Genomic DNA, 19654 nt, shown 5'->3' with positions numbered 1-19654 from the left:
ATCAGGGTTTGCAATTATATCACATTATGATTATATATGATTATATTATGATTATATATATGAGTGTGTTCGGGAAATTATGTTATAAAGGGGAGACATGAAGTAAGCATTTTCTTACTTATCATTTATTCCAAGTATCTATCTCCACAACAAAATATGTGTGAAACCTGAAAATGGTATTATAAAGGGGACACCTGGAATAAGCATTTTGTTTCTTGTCATTCATATTAAATATCGAATCTAAGACATATCTAAGACATAAAATCACCATTATGCTGCTGTCAATCAAATCATTTGTTAAATATTTGAGATTATTTCAAAAACCTAGTTCTGTGAACTAGTCCTGGGTTTTTTGCTCACCTGTAGTAATCCTATTGCAAGACAATTCTTTGGACTACTTAGATCAATAATTATAAAAAAAAAAATGTTGATGATTTTATGATGATTTTTTTATTTTTATTTTTTTTTTGATGATTTTATGACTTTTATGAAAGTTTTAACTTACCCTCACAAGTGCACATCAAAAAGTTTAGAGTGGGCGTGACCACTTTAACTTTAATGACTATAACTCTTGAAAGGATTGAAATATTTTCATTAAACTTGGGGTACATATGTATGGGCTCAATTTGAGCATAGATGTAAAAAGAAAACATTACTGAGTGTAACCAGTTGGTGGCGCTATAGCAGAACAAAACGTAAAATTGGGAGTAAATTTGGAACCATTGGTCCAATAGACTTGAAAAAACAAATCTTGCAAGAATTGTCGTTCATTAAATATTTGAGATTATTTCAAAAACCTAGTTTTGCGAACTAGTCCTAGGTTTTTCACTCAACCTTAATAAAACCACTGCCATACAATTCTCTGTACATGCTTTGTTAATAATTATTTTAAAAATTGTTGAACTTTACTCTTTGGATAGCTATAATAGGGAAATTTAGAATATGGGTGTGGCAAAATATACTCAAAAGGCTATAAATCCTAAAAGAAAAGTCAAAAGTCACGTTGAACACGTGCAACCTGTGTGAAGTTGGCCCCACACCCAACGCAAAAGTCATCAAAATAGTCTCAATCGTTTGTGCTCCATTTGTGCTGATTTGTGCTGTAAAAATTTTCTTCGGTTTTTGAGATATTAAAAGACTATTTATAGGTCATTCTGAGGTCACTCAGGCCCCCCCACACACACACACACCTCCAAATTCACCCCAAATAGTCTCGTTTGTTTGTGCTGATTTGTGCCACTAAAAGCTTCATTTGTGCTGCTTCAGTTTTTAAAATATTAGACACTGACTTTTAGACACAAATCTCCTTGGTGTGAGCATTCTTTTAGAGGCAAATTGCTGAAGACTTTGTGAAGAGTAATCATCTCATCATTTGTTCAATAAACAATTATCTTAACTTCATTCACTGGTCTCTCATGATTGAACTTTTCATTTATTTACAAGGAGTATCATCTGCTACACTTCACTGTCACCACTAGGTGTTAGTGACACTTCTGTTCAAGATGCTCTTGTGGAAATTAGTGTTAAGTTAGTATAGGAAAAGTCGATATAGTTACTAAATCAAAATTCTGGCCAGTGTAAGTACAATGTTATAACACTGTCAGTTACAATATTATTAGTTAACTTGAAGCATAATGGTACAACACTCAAGAGAGCTAAGATTCTCAATGTCTATTGAACAGAAAACTCATTGCTAATACTAATATGGCTAATGGAGCTATGAAATGCTAATTACAGATGCACATGGTACAGTGGACAGGGATTCCATTTTCACAGTCCTCTGTTCATCAAATGAGGCCATCGTCCAAAATGGCAACATAGCTACTCCTAATCAGAGCATCTGGACAGAGCTTAGTGAGCAGCTAGAAAACAAGATCACTGCAAAGGCTCTAAATACTTTTGTTAAATTGAACAGACACAACATCTGGACTGCTTTAAGGTTTATTTATGAAAGTGATCATGAAACAATTGGCAGTAGTGATGACACTGATTTTGAGTCAGGGTCCCTTTCCCCCAGACCAAAAGATTGCTGGAGTTTTGATCTTCAAGTTCCATTTCAGAAATGGATTGAATTCATCCCTGAAACAGTTCAATACAAAAACAAGTTCTCTAAAACACAATTTTGAAGCCTGGCATCTGGACGCATGTGATAAATCATCACATTTGGGAAGAATGAAAAGCCCCCGCACATTTGTCTTTAAAAGAGCCAAGGTCTATAAATCAGTAACACAGAAATTCATAGAAATCAGAGGCAACTGTAAGGAATGTCATGGCCACATTCACATAAAATGTGACAGAGAGCCTGAAACGAACAGCCTAATGGTGCTCAAGTGTTTAATTAAAAACACCGATGACTCCCTGCACACTGACTGTTCCAAGCATGCAATGTCTGGTAACTTGTGTGTGCAGATAGCTAAATAGCTAATGTGAGGGTAGAATGGAACCCCATGTATGGAGGACATCAGAGGAAACAAAGCTGATGGATTTTGAAGATCCTGAGCCAAGCCATCTGCCTAATTTGGCCACCCTGCACAAAGCAAAGCAAAAGAGAAATGACTTAGAATTAGGCAACAAGGATCCTAATTTGTCACTGCAGATGTTAAAATATAGTGCACCTCACAGTGGTAGCATTAAAGACACTGAACTGGACAAGTTTTTCTGTCACTACTGGAATCAAACACACATGTTTATGTACAAGTCATTATCAAATAAGTCAACTAACCCCACTGTGAGTTTTGATGCAACTGGCTCAGTATTGATGAAACTACAGAGATCAAATGGCATGTCTGGCCATATCTTCTTATATCAGGGTGTTCTGGCAGGGGACGAGAGTTCAAGTGTCCCAGTGGTGCAAATGCTGTCAGAGAGACATGATGTTAATGCGATAACACATTGATTGACAGAATGGATACATGCAAATGTTATGTAGTGATTGCACTGTTTAAACTGAATTTCACAAGTTCAAGTGTGTGTATGTATGTATGTATGTATATATGTGTATATATATATATATATATATATATACACACACACACAGCCTATGTATGTATAAACACAGAGCTACGGCAAACAGATTATGGTGCGTGTATTTATTTATGACTTAATGTTAATATTACTTCTGCGATTCACATAACAACATACAGTAACAAGTAAAAAGACTTACCTTGGAGCTCGTTTTACATTTCACACCTCCTGTGAACTGCTGTGTCTGTTAACAGTTGAAAAGGCACAGTGGATAGGTAACAATTAAGTGAATGCGACTATTTAATGTGATTTGGATTGCTGTTTGGATTTTACCTTGTAATTTCAACTGTATTGATTAAAAAATAGTCACAAAAATGAAGCTTTTAGCGGCACAAGCCAGCACAAATGGAGCAAAAACAAGACTATTTGGGATGAATTTGGAGCGTGTGGTGGGGGGCTGACTGACCTCAGAATGACCTATAAATATTCTTTTAATATTTCAAAAACAGAAGCAGCACAAACAACAATTTTTAATGATTGAGACTATTTTGCTGATGTTTTGCATTGGGTAGGGGTCCAACTTCATGCAGGTGCACGTGCAGCACATAATTCTAAAGAAGCATGCAAACTTTTATGGAGATCTTATGCTTAGATATTCTGGAAAGTAGGTAAGCTCATATGACATATGACTCTGAACAAGCACACAAAATTTTATGTAGATCGAGCAATAGTTATCTCTATTTAAAAAAGGTGAAAAAGTGACTGTATTCCTATGGTAAATTTTCTGAAATTGCCATTAGAACCACTAGATGGCAGCAGAGGACCACTCTTTGGCTCATTCTGCTCAATAATATAGTTCTTTTCACAAGTTTTTTTTTTGGAATTCATATTTAGACATCATAAAAATCATTATAATAACAGCACCAATCACATTTTCTAAAGGTTTATCACTTAATTTGTTCATTTGAGGTATCAGGGTTTGCAATTATCACATTATAATTACAGCATAATCAGGAAATTATGTTACATTGGGTAGACCCAAAGTAAGCATTTTCTTACCTACCATTTTCTTACCTACCGAATCTAAGACATATCTAAGACATAAAATCACCATTATAACCACTAGATGGCACTCTAATCTCTAATATATGTTCTTGTACAAGGTCCAATCAGCATATACAAGGACAATTGTTAATATTGAAAAACATGGACGCCATTGGTCGAGCAATGTTCAGCAGCTATTAGACAAGCTTTAAAGGCCGATATTTCTTAAAATTAGCTTGTTTTTCTTTGATTTAGGTGCTTATAGGCTTGCACAATATTAAGTAATATCTTTTAATGTCTTTAAGGGCCCTAAGCGGCTTGAACCCCAATAATTGCTGGTTGCAGCTGTATTTTAGGGTTTCAAGCCCAAAGGGCTGATGCCCTATTGTAAGGATTATTATTATTATTATTATTATTATTATTCTGCCCTAAAACTGATCATGAAGAGCAAACCATAAAGCCTATAGAGCTGAAACTTTATACCCCAGAGTACTATAGCCTTGCAAAGTTTCTGCCCGATTGGCTAGATGGTGGCGGTATAGTGAGCATGTTTAGTAAAATGGCCATAACTTTTGGACCCTTTGTCATAGTCTCAAGTGTCATATATCTATGGAATCCTTGGGATGAGCTGAATAAATCGTACACTTTCATTTCCATCTAAAAAATGTTCTGCCAACTTAGATTTTCTGTTAAAAATACTTTTGCAAAGTAGTCCTAGGTTTTTTGTCCGATCGGGATCAAACCAGTGCCAAATGATTCTATGGAGTGTCATTATCAAAAGTTATGAAAAAAAGTTTGAAGTTTTAACTTGAGGTAGCTGCGGGATATAAAAACACAGGAAGTAGGCATGGCCACTTTTACGTAAATGGCTATAACTCTTGAACGAAATGAAATATCTTCACCAAATTTGGCAAGCTTATGTTTGAGGACAATCTTTGGTCGGCCAGTAAAGGTGGCACAGTTTTGCCACATGGTGGCCCTATAATACCGGAAAAAATGGAGATAGGCTGTAAGTATGTAACAATTGATCAGACTGACTTCAAAATTTGCAAAGAGTGTCTTTGTCTCAGTTGCCATCACTGTCTATGAGCACATACATGTATGTTAAAAAGCATGGCCACCATCGGCCAATCAAATTTCAGTAGCTATTAGACATGGTTACCAATGGCCGATTGGGACAAAACTTGGTGGACCTATTTGACTCTTGGTCTAAGAAGTTTGTGCAAAGTTTGAAAAAAAAAACATTTTTGATGGTGTTAACGGTTGTATTTAACGCAGTGTTTTGAACAAACACAACTAATGTAGATCAAATGATAGGGCTTCTCATCCTAAACATATTTGCCTCAAGAAGCATTGGTCAAACCGTTCGGTAAATATTTCAGATAATGTTTTACACCTACTTTTGCAAACTGGTCATAGTTTTTTTTTTTTAAGTCAAATAAAACTATTGCAGGACAATACTTTGGACATGTTAGATCAATAGTTATCAAAAAAAAGTTTATTGATTTACCCTCACAAGACCACATCAAAAGGTTTGAAATGGGCATGGGCACTTTTACTTAAATGGCTAAAACTCTTGAAGAGAATAAGAAATTTTCACCAACCTTGGTATATTTATGTGTGGTCTCCATCTGTGGGCAATTTTCAAAAATGGAGGAGTTTGGCCACTTGGTGGCACTATAATAGTAAAAAAAAAAAAAAAAAAAAACTTGAATATGGCTTAGTAAATAATGTGTAAATGATTGTATATTATTCAATGTTTCAGACGTACACATATTTACCCTTGCAAGGGAACATCAAAAGGTTTGAAGTGGGCATGGACACTTTTAGATACACCCCGAAGTGTCCTTGGGCAAGACACTGAACCCCAAGTTGCTCCCGATGGCAAGCAATCACCTTGCTTGGCAGTTCTGCAGCCATTGGTGTGTGTGTCTGTGTGTGTGTGTGTGTGTGTGTGTGTGTGTGTGTGTGTGTGTGTGTGAGTGTGTGTGTGAATGGGTGAATAAGAAACAGTCTAAAGAGCTTTGTAGAGCCGCTAAGGTAAAAAAAATAAAATAAATAAAAATAGAAAAGCAGTATATAAGTGCAGACCATTTACCATCTAGCTAACTCTAGAAGTATTTTCAACCTATATATCTGTTCAACTCTACAAGTATTGGCACCCTATCTGTAGTTATTTATCTGTTATCTATCTATATGCTAGTATCGATACTATGCTATCTATTTATATATCACTCTGTCAATGTATCTCTAACAGAGACTATCCAACTCTAGAAGTATTGGCACCCTATCTATCTATCTAACTTTACAAGTACTGTCTTGGAATCTTCTTTAGCAGAAATAAAAACTTCTGAGTCTCAAGGTTTTTGATGGCAAAAAGAAATTAGACTTTGATTACAATAGTAACAAGAGCCAAGTCGGTTTGCAAAGCTCCTTGACCCCATCTTGACACACTATTTTATACCCCTCCAAAACAAAGACTCTCTACAGCTCATCCATCTGTTTTGAAAAGAGTATAAAGGAGGTCTTTTTGCAAACTAACACACACACATCCTTGAACATTGGTGCATCTTCTCTAACACAAGTGGCCCTATCAGTACATGCATGTCCTGTATTTTTCTAACTTCTGCAATTTAAACAACATCCCACTCATATAGCTTGGCAATAATAGTGGATACACACTAAGGAATAACAAATTGCAAGCTATCAAACAGACACAGAGGACAGGCTCAGTGGTATTTAAAAAGATACTAACTAGGTGTGAGAAATGTATGCTCAGTGATTTCCCTCAAGCTGGAGATACAACAGTTTGTCCTAGTTTCACCTACATGAATATTCATTACATTTACATTACATTTATTCACTTAGCAGATGCTTTTATCCAAAGCGACTTACAAATGAGAAAAATACAAGCAAAAGCATATACAGGCATATACAAGCATATTCACTTATTATTTTCTGATTAATGAAATATTCCATGTTTAAATGCTGATTTAACATTAAGTCACTCTCTCTTCATGATAACATAATTTTAAATGCTGATTTAACATTAAGCCACTCTCTCTTCATGTTTGAAATACATTTCAAAGTCATTATTAGGCCTTTGATGGATTAAAACGTTTTTTTATCACTCATTATTTTAACTTCTGATTGGACCTGATGGATTACATAATAAACATATTTAAATCATAGGCTGATCAAAGAAATTCTTCTATACATTTCCTTCCTCTGGGACTTACTAAGTCCCACGTACCTCACGAGAGCGGTCGCACAATTCTGTCCTGTCATTTTAAACTAACTAGTGGTCAATTCCTAATCACTCCAACCTTTTACCAACAACCAAATTCTGAAACGGCTCTCCTATGGAGTACAGGACCAAACATCTCCCTCAACACTTGACTAGGAAGCGGTAAAAGATCCTGTCTCCCTAATGCCTACACTCAGAAGAATAATATATTGTTTCACAAGCATGTGCATGCATTTAGATTGGTGCTTGCCTGTGGCTGTCACAGTTATGTAGAGTACATCAATGATTAACTTAAAACATATCAATCAAAATCAAATACAACAGTGATTGTCAAATCAGAATATGATCAAACTTAAAAGTAGTAACATAAAGTCTCTTTCTCTCACAATGATGTTAGTCTTCAACCAGCTACTTTGCGTATCGTAGATTGTCACCCTTGGGGAGAGGTAAGGCTAGCACTTACACCCAGGACATGCCTCATCACTCTAATTCTTTGTCCTTGCTTGAACAGCTGGAAACAGTATCCTCCAGTATTTGTTCTGGGAGGGGGCCAGACTGGGTAAGGATCATAGGGAGCTCCTGCCAGTTCAGTGTCCTTATTCATGTGATTGTCCATAGTTGTCCCCTTCACAAGAGACATCTGTTTGATGGTGGCGTTAATCACAAAAGATTTTAAGATAGGCACAACACAACAAAACAGTAGTCCTCTAATAATTATTACCATAACCAGTATTATTCCCATTTTTGGCAGCTAAGCTCCCCATTTTCCAAAAGTAGACCCAAACCAGTCCCAAGAATGCATGTCTCTTCCTACATTTTCAGTAACTTCATGCCATAGCTTTTTTGGTTTGTTCATGGCTTCAGTGAATGTTCCATTAGGCACAGTATTGTTAGGAATAAATGTGCAGCACTGATCCCCAAACAACACACAGGCTCCTCCCTTTTCTACTAGTAACCAGTCCAAGGCCTGTCGGTTTTGCCATGCCATTTTACTTGTAGCACTCAATTGTTCTCCCAAAGCTGACAAGAGATCACCTGTGTAATTAATAAACCTTTGCTGGTTATAGTAAATGTAATTAATCTATTCCATATTCTTGTTGGACATTATCCAGACCAGTATAGACTCAATGCCTGACTTCACTTCATCCCTATCCTTGAACTCATTGGGTATACCCCTTGGTTGCCCTATATCATCAATGTGCACTTGAGGATCTGGGGTGTAGGCTCTTTTCATTCTTTCAGTTCTCTTTGCAATGTCAGCAGGTTGTTCATGATACTAGTTCATCATAGTGATTTCCTGAATCATTCGCACCCTAGCACATTTTCCTGTCCACCCTTTGGGTAATGTGGCCCTTAAATGCTTGCCTTCACAGTGCCAAAAGAAATCTGCTACTGCTACTGTCTGCTCCTCATATGGGCGTATTAACGGGAATGTCAAAGTTTGGTTCATGCAGTTTTGTGGTGTTATTACCATCATATTGTCTGCAACTGTCACTGTTGCCTGATATACAGCTCCTATTAGAGAAGCCAGACTCTTTCATATCTGTCTGGCTGAAAGAGTCATTACCTAGATGCCATGTTATAGTCCAATTACCCTTAAATCTGCCTACATCATGTTCACCTTGTGACTTATTAAAACATTCATACTCAAGCATGTAATCTATTTCATACACTGAAGTAGTCTCTTTTTTCATAATCTCTATTCGCACTTCTAAGCGTCGGCACCAATTTCACCATCCTGACGAATTATAGTACTTATGAAACTCTGAGTGTCCTAAGAAGGATAGACATTCAGCAGGACAGTAAGGCCTTTCAGTTCAACAGTTCATATGGCAAAATTGTTGATTAAACTCAGCACATTGTCTGTAATCATACTGGTTAGGTACCACTATGAGTCATTTTAGGGGGGATGGTGTACACAACAAACAATTGTTGATCCTTGATTTCTCTGCAATGTACATTGTCCACTTATACCAACCATTGTATTGGCATGCATCATGGCAATAATTAGCTGAACTATTTGCTCAGCATGTGGTGAGTGCTTACAATTCTGCTAATTGAGCAGAGTACAGTTGTTTACAATGCTGTGAAATTACAGTCACAAAGTCCTCATTCTGTTTTTTCACTACAGAGTACCCCACATGATAACCTAATTGGTCTCTGAAACATGATCGCTCCACAAAGTAATCAGCATCCACTTCTGGGATGGGTGTGGATTCCAAATCTGGACGAAGATGGGTAAAGGCCAATGAATTGGCTACACAATCAAGAGACTGTCCCTCTTGCTCTAGAGGATTCATGTTTGAGATACATAAGCTAAACATTTAGCCTGAGTCAAGGCAAATCTCTGTTGGTCTAAAAGCTCTACTATTTTGTGATGAGTGTAAATGATTACTGGATAGCCCATTGTCAGTGTGGAAGCTTTTTCATAGGCATAATGCAAGGCAGCAAGCCTTGTTGGTAGCACAGAGCCTTGTTGGTAGCCTTGTGCTACACTGTCTAGCTTTGTGCTATAACATGCAGTGGGTTGTTTTCTCCTACACACTGCAGGTCTCTTGCATCAGTACTGCAGATTCAAAGCCATCTGCCCTACTGGCTACACACAGGTGTAACAATTTGATGTAATCTGGGTAGCTAGTACTGATGCAACCTGATGTTCCTCCTTTAGTTATTCAAAGGCTACCAAGGCTTCTCTATTCCACATTAATGGTGCCCACAAATTTTGATGTCCTACATCGCATGAGTGCTATCAAAGGGGCAGTTTTTATCATATAGTCAACTACCCAGTCAGAATTAAAACCTGTCATACCCAAAAAGGTTATAATTTGTCCTGTATAATATATCATTTGTGGTAAGGACACTTTACTTATACCTTCTAGTTGGGCTGAATCTATAGCCTTAGTCCAGTGTGCCTTCCTAAGTTCTCAACCTGTGGATGACAGTATTGTAACTTAGTTTTTGAGACTTCATGCCCTCCTTGAGCTAGTTTAATTAGTATTGTCATAGAATTTCTATGGCATTGTAAGAGTGAAGAGGAACAAATCAAAATGTCATCAACATATTAAAGCAATGTGCTTTCTAGTATGAGGTCCTCTAAGGACTCTAAGAACTTGGTTGAACACATGTGGTGAATGTTTAACGTCTTGTGGCATTCTGCTATACGTGTATTGTTTACCTGCATTGGTAAAGGCAAAGATATATTTGCCTGTTTACTTCACCCACAGGGATGCTAAAAATGCATAGCAAAGATCAATCGCATTAAAATATTTGGCATTAGGAGGAACATTGGTCAACAATGTGGGTGGATTGGGAACATCTGCAGGCCAATCCTCTAGTACCTCATTAACTGCCCTCAAATCATGCCCTAAATGCCATTTTGAATTGTCTGTTTTAGCAACAGGTAATATGGGAGTGTTACAATAGCCAGAGGTTTCAATTAACAGTCCTGCTGAAACCAACCCTACAATAGTTCAGTGTAATGGATGCAATGGATACTGTTGTTTCCTAGGTAGTTGAGCTCCTTGTTAGTTCTAATCCAAATTGGGCTTGCAGATTTAACCAAGCCCACATCAGTATCATGTTGTGACCATAATTCTCTTGGTATCTTGGTCTCCACTTCTTTTAGTAGTTCAGCGGCTTTTGATTGGATTGTTGGTGTTTCTGTTAAGTCCATTTGTCTTTTCTGGTTGAGCACAACTTCTTGTGGAATTCCTGTCATTAAAGTGGCGCACAGGATCTTAATGTACATTTTGTCTGCTGAGTGGAAAACTAAAGGATGTTCTGTGGCCTTCTACTCACCTGTTTCTGCTTTTTAATCACCTGTCCTAAGTCATTTGGCTCCCATCCATTCTTCACATAAAGGGTTACATGTAGAACTGAATATGGGACCTGAAACCATTTGTCAATGAAATCATAGTTATCAATTTGCAAAGCAGCTCCCTGGTTCCCTGTGACCATGTATTGTGATACCAGCAGAACTTTTTGTCCTCTGGTACCATTTAACCACTCTTTCTCAAGTTCGCTGACATGTTTGGGATCATACAGTGGGGGAAATAAGTATTGAACGCGTCAACATTATTTTCAGTAAATATATTTCCAATGAGGTTATTCACATCAAATTTTCACCAGACATCAGTTTTAACTCAAGAAATCTGGAAATATAAAGAATTCGCAACATTAAAGTCCATAAATAAAGTTATGTGTAATAAAGTGGAATGACACAGGAAAAAAGTATTGAATACGCTAAGAAAAAGCAGTTCTCCAAGGCAAGGTAAGACAAGGAACCAGCTGAAATCCATAAGTAATTATATCCCTATCTGTGCAAATTAATATCAGCTAGGTTAGTAAGTTGATGGTCTAAAAAAATCTTTCATTATCAAGATGTCACACAAGAAACATCTCATGATGGGTAAAAGCAAAGAGCTCTCCCAAGACCTTCACAACCTTACTGTTGCGAAACATATTGATGGAATTGGATACAGACCTATTTCAAAATTTCTGAATCCTCCAGTAAGCACCATTGGGGCCATTATCCACAAGTGGAAGCAACATCACTCTGTCATCAACCGGCCACGCACAGGAGCTCCTCACAAGATTTCTGACCAGGGATTCAGAATAATAGTCAGAAGAGTAGCCCAAGAGCCAAGGACCACTCAGAAAGAGCTCCAGAAACACTTGGAAGCAGCAGATACCATCGTCACACAGAAAACAATAGGCAATGCACTCCACCCCTCACGCTCACCCCGCAAGACTCCATTACTAAAGAAAAGGCATGTCGAAGCTCGTTTAAAGTTTGCTACAACTCATCTGGACAAGCCTATGAAATACTGGGAGAGTGTAGTCTGGTCAGACGAGAGCACAATTACACTTTTTGTCTGTCATACTACACACCATGTTTGGAGAAGAAATGGCACTGCACATCACCCTAAAAACACTATACCAACAGTGAAGTTTGGAGGTGGAAGCATCATGGTGTGGAGCTGTTTTTCATCACATGGTACTGGCAGACTTCATATAACTGAAGGAACGATGAATGGTGTTCTTTACCAGGAGATTCTTGAGAAGAATCTGCTACCATCCACCAGGATGATGAAGATGAGATGTGGGTGGACTTCCAGCAGGACAACGATCCAAAGCATACAGCAAAGGAAACTCTCAATTGGTTTCAGAGAAAAAAAATCAAGGTCCAGTCAATCACCTGACTCAAATCCAATTGAACAAGATTTAAAGACAATATGTCTAGAAGAACGGGCCAAAATCACACCTGAATACTGCGGTCCATTAATTTCTTCATACAGGAAGCGTCTTGAAGCGTCATTACAAACAAAGGCTTCTCCACTAAGTATTAACTACATTTCAGTTAATGTGTTCAATACTTTTTTCCCCTGACATTCTTTTTTATTACACATAACTTTATTTATGGACATTAATGTTTGGATTTCTTTATGTGTGTGGATTTCTTGAGTTAATACTGATGTCTGGTGAAAGTTTTATGTGAATAACCTCATTGGAAATATATTTACTGAAAAAATGTTGACGTGTTCAATACTTATTTCCCCAACTGTATGTAATTGTACAGTGAAATTCAGATTTGGTCATGTGCACCTCAGGGATCTGTGCTTTAATAAACTTTTGCCATTTACTAAGAGTCTTTTCTACATCACTTTCTAACTGTCCAATAAACATTTAAATCATAGTATGATCAAAGAAATTCTTCTATAGCACTGGCACCCTAACTATCTATCCAACTCTAGAAGTATTGGCACACTATCTATCTATCCAATGTGATGTCAAAATATTTGGCCCAATTCTTTGATGCTTTCATAATTGTTCTTGATCAGGAACAACTGCCAAAGCATCAAAACAATTTGTCCAAAGATCTTCAGTTCTTCACCTGTCTTGCACATGCACAGACATTCAAATATTGAACTGCATATCTACGTCCAAGAGGCGTCATAGTCAGATGTCCAGATACTGAATCTGATTTGTACATTGAGCACACATACAGCTATGGTCCTGCACCGACCGACGCAATATAGACATGACCTACACATCTTGCACTTTCAGACGAATAAAGCCCATTTGAACTGAATTTTTTTTAATATGCTACGAGAGTCAACCACGCCATCTGAAATAATCATTAGCAAATGTAATCATAACTGTAACAAACTTTTATTGCAGGTCTACGTATTTGTCCAAGTGGTATTTACGTTGAAATGAAAGTGACTTTTAACTGAATGCATCCTGAGACTGTTTATTTGGTCCAGAACAGTATAAATGATGTCAACTGCAGATTCATTTTAGACGTTATAAGACGTTGAAAAGACATCCACACTGACAACATTTGAATTAATTTTTAACCTTGTACAGAGGTCCTGTGGATGTCAACATTGGACATTCAGAAGACGTCATAAAAAGACATAATAAAAACTTTCATTCTGGCTCCTCAGTGGATGTCTTTTCAAGCTGCGACAAAGACCTTCAAAAGATATCTTTTGGACATATCTTTGCTCAGTGGGATCTATCTATCTAATCAACTCTACAAGTATTGGCACCCTACCTATCCAATCAACTCTACAAGTATTGGCACACTGTCTATCTATCTAATCAACTCTACAAGTATTGGCACCTTGTCTATCTATCTAATCAACTGTACAAGTATTGGCACCCTACCTATCCAATCAACTCTACATGTATTGGCACCTTGTCTATCTATCTAATCAACTCTACAAGTATTGGCCCCTATCTATCTATCTATCTATCTATCTATCTATCTAACTGTACAAGTATTGATATCTACCTAGCTATCCAACTCTACAAGTATTGGCACCCTATCTATCTAACCTTATAAGTATTGATACCCCATCTATCTATCAAATCTAGAAATACTGGCACCATAGATTTGTCTATTTCTGTCTATTTCTACAAGTATTGGCATGCTTTCTATCCAATAAACTCTTCAAGTATCGGCACCTTTTCAATGTATCTAATAATGTATCTAATCGGGCGGCTGTGGTTCAGGTGGTAGAGTGGGTTGTCCACTAATCGTATGGTTGGCGGTTCGATTCCCGGCCCATGTGACTCCACATGCCGAAGTGTCCCTGGCAAGATACTTAACCCCAAGCTGCTCCCGATGGCAAGTTAGCACCTTGCATGGCAGCTCTGTTACCGTGTGTGTGTGTGTGTGTGTGAGAGACACAGTGTAAAGCACTTTGGATAAAAGTGCTATATAAGTGCAGACCATTTATCTAATCAACTCTACAAGTATTGGCACCCTATCTATCTATCCAGCTCTAGAAGTATTTACAACATATGTATCTATCTAATATACATTTATTATAGCGCTTTTCTAGACACTCAAAGCACTTTACATAGTATAGGGGGGATCTACTCAACCACCATTAGTGTGTAGCATCCACCTGGATGATGCAACGGCAGCCATGGTGCACCAAAACGTCCACCACACACCAGCTATTAATGTAGAGGAGTGAGTGATGTGGCCAATTCAGAGATGAGGATTATTAGGGGGCCATGATAGAGAAGGGCCAATGGGGGACTTTCGCCAGGACACCGGGGTATACCCTTTGTCTTTTACCATAAGTGTCCTGAGATTTTTAATGACCACAGAGAGTCAGGACCTGGGTTTAAGGTCAAAAGACAGGGCTGTTTTTACAGTGGAGTATCCTCCTCACTATACTGGGGCATTAAGCCTCACACCCCCTACTGGTCTCAGTAATTCCACTTCCAGCAGCAGCCTTAATTTTCCCTAGGAGGTCTCCCAGCCAGGTACTGCCCAGGCTTAATGCTGCTTAGCTTCAGTGGGAAACCAGGGATGAACTGCAGGTAGATGATACTAGATACAAGTGATACAAGTGTCCTGGCACCATATTAATTATATCAATTCTATCAAGATCTATCTAATCAACTCTACAAGTACTGGCACCCTACCTATCCAATCAACTCTAGAAGTATTGGCACCCTATCTATGTAATCAATTCCACAAGTATTGACACTCTATCTATCTGTCCAATTCTATGAGTATTGGCGCCCTAACTATATATACAACTCTAGAATTATTTGCACCCAATCTATCTACGCAATCAACTCTACAAGTATTGGCACCCTATCTATCAATCAACTCTAAAAGTATTGGCTCTCTATCTATCTATCTATCTATCTATCTATCTATCTATCTATCTATCTATTTAACAAGTATTGCAGCTATCTACCTATCTATTCAACTATACAAGTATTGGCAGCTTATCTATCTATCCACCTCTAGATGTGTTGGCACTCTGTTTGTCAATATATCTATCTATCTATCTATCTAATCAATTCTACAAGTATTGGCACCCTATCAATCTAGCCAACTCTAGAAGCATTGCCATCCTGTCTCTCCAATCATACAAGTATTGACACCCTATCTATCTATATCTCCAGCTCTCTATCTATTTATTCAAGTAATGGGAACATATGTATCTATCTAACACTACAAGCCCTGACAGCATATAAATTTAATCATCTCTACAAGTGTTGACATGCTGTCTATATAGCTATTCAACTCTACAACTTTTGGCATGCTATCTGTATATCTAACACTACAAGTCCTGGCACCATATCTGTTCAACTATGCAAATATTGGCAACCTATCAATTAATTAATCAATCTATCAATCAATCTATCTATCTATCTATCTATCTATCTATCCAATCAACTGTATAAGTATTGGCACCCTATTTCTCTATCCAACTTTAGAAGTATCGGCACCCTAGCTATATATCTAACTCTACAAGAATTGGCACCCTATCTATCCAATTAACACAAGTTTTCTGACCCTATCTATCTATCTATCTATCTATCTATCTATCTATCTATCCAATTCTGCAAGTATTGGTACCCTGTCTGTCTAACTCTACAAGTATTGATACCATACTATCTATACAACTCTAGAAGTATTGGCCCTACCTATCTGTCTCTCTTTCTTTCTTAAAACTGCACATTACTTTGAAATTTAAAACTGATAACTATTTTAAACTGTCAGACTACCTTTGTCAAGCCAATATCAAAGTTTGTCCTCAAACTTTATCTATTCATTATTATTATTCTGAGACCGTTTATTTCTATATGCTACTCCTCCCAGAACTTTCAAGCTACATGCACCAAACTCAGTATAGACCTTCAGCCTTTTCTGACTCGAGTTGCTATATCTTTTCTAACAGATTGGAATTATGTTTTTCCCATTACAGAAGATGAAATTGGCCAAAATTCTGATAGAATTCCATTTTAAAAAATTAGACTGTTATAATTCCTTGAGCTTTCAAACTACTTCCACCAAACTCAGCACAGTCCTTCAGGCTGTTCAGACCGATTATACTGTATTTTTGTATACTGACTTATGGTTTTCCTGTCACAGATGATCAAATATTCCAAACACTCCCATACACTCACATTGGGCGAATGTTCAGAGCCTGGTTTGGAATGTTCAAGATTTAAAACTCCAGCTGTCAAAACTCACCTGTACCTGTAATAGAGACTCTCATTTCATCCATCTATCTATCTATCTATCTATCTTTCACATTTCAAACTGATAACTATTTTAAACTTTCAGACTGGTGTTGTCAAGCCAACATCAAACTTTACCTATCTAGTTGACAATTTATTGAGCTAATACTCAAAGTCACTTGGGAAGGTTAGTTACTCCTTTTTAAACAAACTCTACCGACAGAATGAGTGGAGGATAAATAGGCAAATAGGTAACTTAATGAAGGTGTGAGAGATAGTAATTTTATTCTGCAAAAACAGGTTGCCTTGCCTGTAAATGATGACTGCTGTTTACCAGTATATTTTCAGTTGGTACCTTACATTAGTTACTTGTACTTACTGTACATAACTTTGATTAATGTCTGCTAGGTAGCAGACATTAATACATCAGGAATTCACAACTCAAAGCACCAATATTTTCCTGACAGGGGTATAAAAAAAAAAAACAAACAAACAAAAAAAAAAAAACAAAAAAAAACTTACTACTCTGAGTTACTTCCTGCTCCCAACATGAACAAGCACAGCAAGAGATGTACCAACTGTCCAACCAGCCATATCTACTGTGCATGCACTTGCTCTAAGATCTCTACTGTGCAGACTCTAGCCCCAATTTTCACAAGATGGTGACTTTCAATTTGACAAAAAAAATGCTTTGAGACCACACAGTGGAAGTGCGTTTCACCATGATGTCCAATTATAAATAGTCATTGGACCATATTGTGGAAATGTGTTCCACAATTCATAATGTGTACTATATCAGTTGCTAATATCTAATATTTGTAACACTTCTTCCATAAAATACTTAGAGTACAGTTCAATTTTATTGTGTTAAAGATTTTTGTTTACATTTATTTATTTTTTATTTATTTGTGCATGTGCTCATCCTTTTCTCTATTGCTTCTGTAACAGAGTTAAAAATGAAATATGTGAATTCCCAAAATTATTTTAAATATGTGAATTCCTGCAATTTATTATTGTTGTTGTTGTTGTTGCTGTTTTTGTTGTTGTTAATAATTAATTAATTAATTAATTAATTAATTAATTAATTCTGTAAAATATGATTACAGCAGCCTGCTGTGAGATGAGCAACTGTCATTTTTAATGTTTTTTTAACAGTCCTTTTGTTTAATTTTATTTTATGCATTTGTTTTATCACCTTGCACTTATCTCAGGAAAGCTCTTGCCTTGCACAGAATTTCTGCGCACTTGCCAAGTTCATCTCTCAAACAGAAAAAGATATTTTGTATGTATGTGCTGAATAAAAGAATATAAGCAAGAAAGAGAGAGAAGAAAACTAGAGTCCTCCCTCAGTCTGACTTGCACGCCGAAGTTATCATTAGTAAAGATACAGTTACAGTCAAACTGATACTGTGATCATCACTTTTCCTCAGTGATTACTGAGAATACACTAAAAAGCATACATTAAAAAATGCCATGTAGGGTGAAGCTGACATGGCCACAGTTAGTGGGAACTTATTGGTCTATTTTTTAAAATGGATTTCTCTCCTTTCTTTTTTATTACTCCCCATTCCAACATCTTTTGCAGGCATGTCTTCTGGGGACACACTCATAATGCCTGCACTGCCCCAGTTCAGGAGGACTACACCTGACAAGGTAAGCTTATACAAGACCTACAATACAGACTCATAGGAATGAAACAGACCACCCTAATTTGACGTTGACAATTTATATGCTGAACATTCTCACTGGCAAGTCACTCTTCTGAATGGTACTTTGGCAAATTCTTCACATGCAGAAAAAGAATTGTGATGTGAGGAGTAGGCAGTGGTCTTTTATATGGAAAGGATTTCATATTTATTCCATCACTTACCTTCATACTTAAACATTTCAGTGAGAAAACAAAGATCCAGGCAAACCTCTTACATGCTCATGCCCCATTCCCCCAACCTATCTGAGGTTTGTTCAGGCAGCTGCAAGGTACAGATAAGAGATCATGCAAAAAAAAAAAAAAGTGTGGGGGAGGGGGAGAAGGCTCGAAGAGGCAAAACAAGGCATAGAACTTAATTGTGTGACTCTTTGTCTCACTAAAGCTTATTACATTTGCAAGCTAATTAAAATGACTTCAATTTATAAGACTTTTATAAGATTTTTACATAACTTCAAAGAGCCATAGTCAGGGTTTAAGTATTAAACACTTTAAAGTACTAACATTTAACTATTGGTTGTGTTCCAAGTTTAAGGATAAGATCCACTGCATCAATATCAATATTTGCATTAAGATATAGACCTAAGCTTTGTTGCAATATACAGTGCCCTCCACTAATATTGACAAAAGGTGTTTTTTTTAATAAACCTGTGATGTGTTTGCAATTGTTTAATATCTATAAGTGCAGAGTATTTTTGAGATTTTTTTTTTTAACAAAAGATGAAAATGTTAAACAATATAGACAATTTTTCATAGCCATCTTTGCTCATATTTACCAAGGGTGCCAATATTAGTGGAGGGCACTGTATATATGTAATAAGATAATCTATTTAAAGAGCATTTAATGTAACTTGAATAGCTAGTGACTGCAGAACCACAATATGTCCTTATAAAAGCTAAGCTTTTATAGTATAATATTTAGATGTATTTAGATAGGGGGTCCTTTTTACTCTTTACATTTTTACATTCAACTCAGTTAACCATGAAACTAGTACAGTGGTGCTTAAAAGTTTGTGAACCCTTTAGAATGTTCTATATTTCTGTATAAATGCCCTAAAACATCATCAGATTTTTACACGCACTAAAAGTAGATAAAGAGAACCCAATTAATCAAATGAGACAAAAATATTATACTTGGTCATTTATTTATTGAGGACATGATCCAATATTACATATCTGTGAGTGGCAAAAGT

The 19654-nt window shown here is 36.9% G+C and overlaps 1 long non-coding RNA gene across 1 annotated transcript; it reads right to left on the bottom strand.

Annotated features, from left to right (window-relative positions):
- Nucleotides 1–1919: 1919 nt before the first annotated feature.
- LOC128618982 (uncharacterized) lies at nucleotides 1920–6933 on the bottom strand. Its single transcript, XR_008387855.1, has 3 exons — nucleotides 5613–6933; nucleotides 3164–3208; nucleotides 1920–2857 (listed from the first exon to the last, which is right to left on the bottom strand). It is a non-coding gene; the product is annotated as an uncharacterized LOC128618982 (long non-coding RNA).
- Nucleotides 6934–19654: the final 12721 nt, after the last annotated feature.

The sequence above is a fragment of the Ictalurus furcatus genome, chromosome 15 (assembly GCF_023375685.1).
Source record: "Ictalurus furcatus strain D&B chromosome 15, Billie_1.0, whole genome shotgun sequence".
Classification (NCBI taxonomy): Eukaryota; Metazoa; Chordata; class Actinopteri; order Siluriformes; family Ictaluridae; genus Ictalurus; species Ictalurus furcatus.
This window is presented reverse-complemented; position numbering and strand designations above follow the sequence as displayed.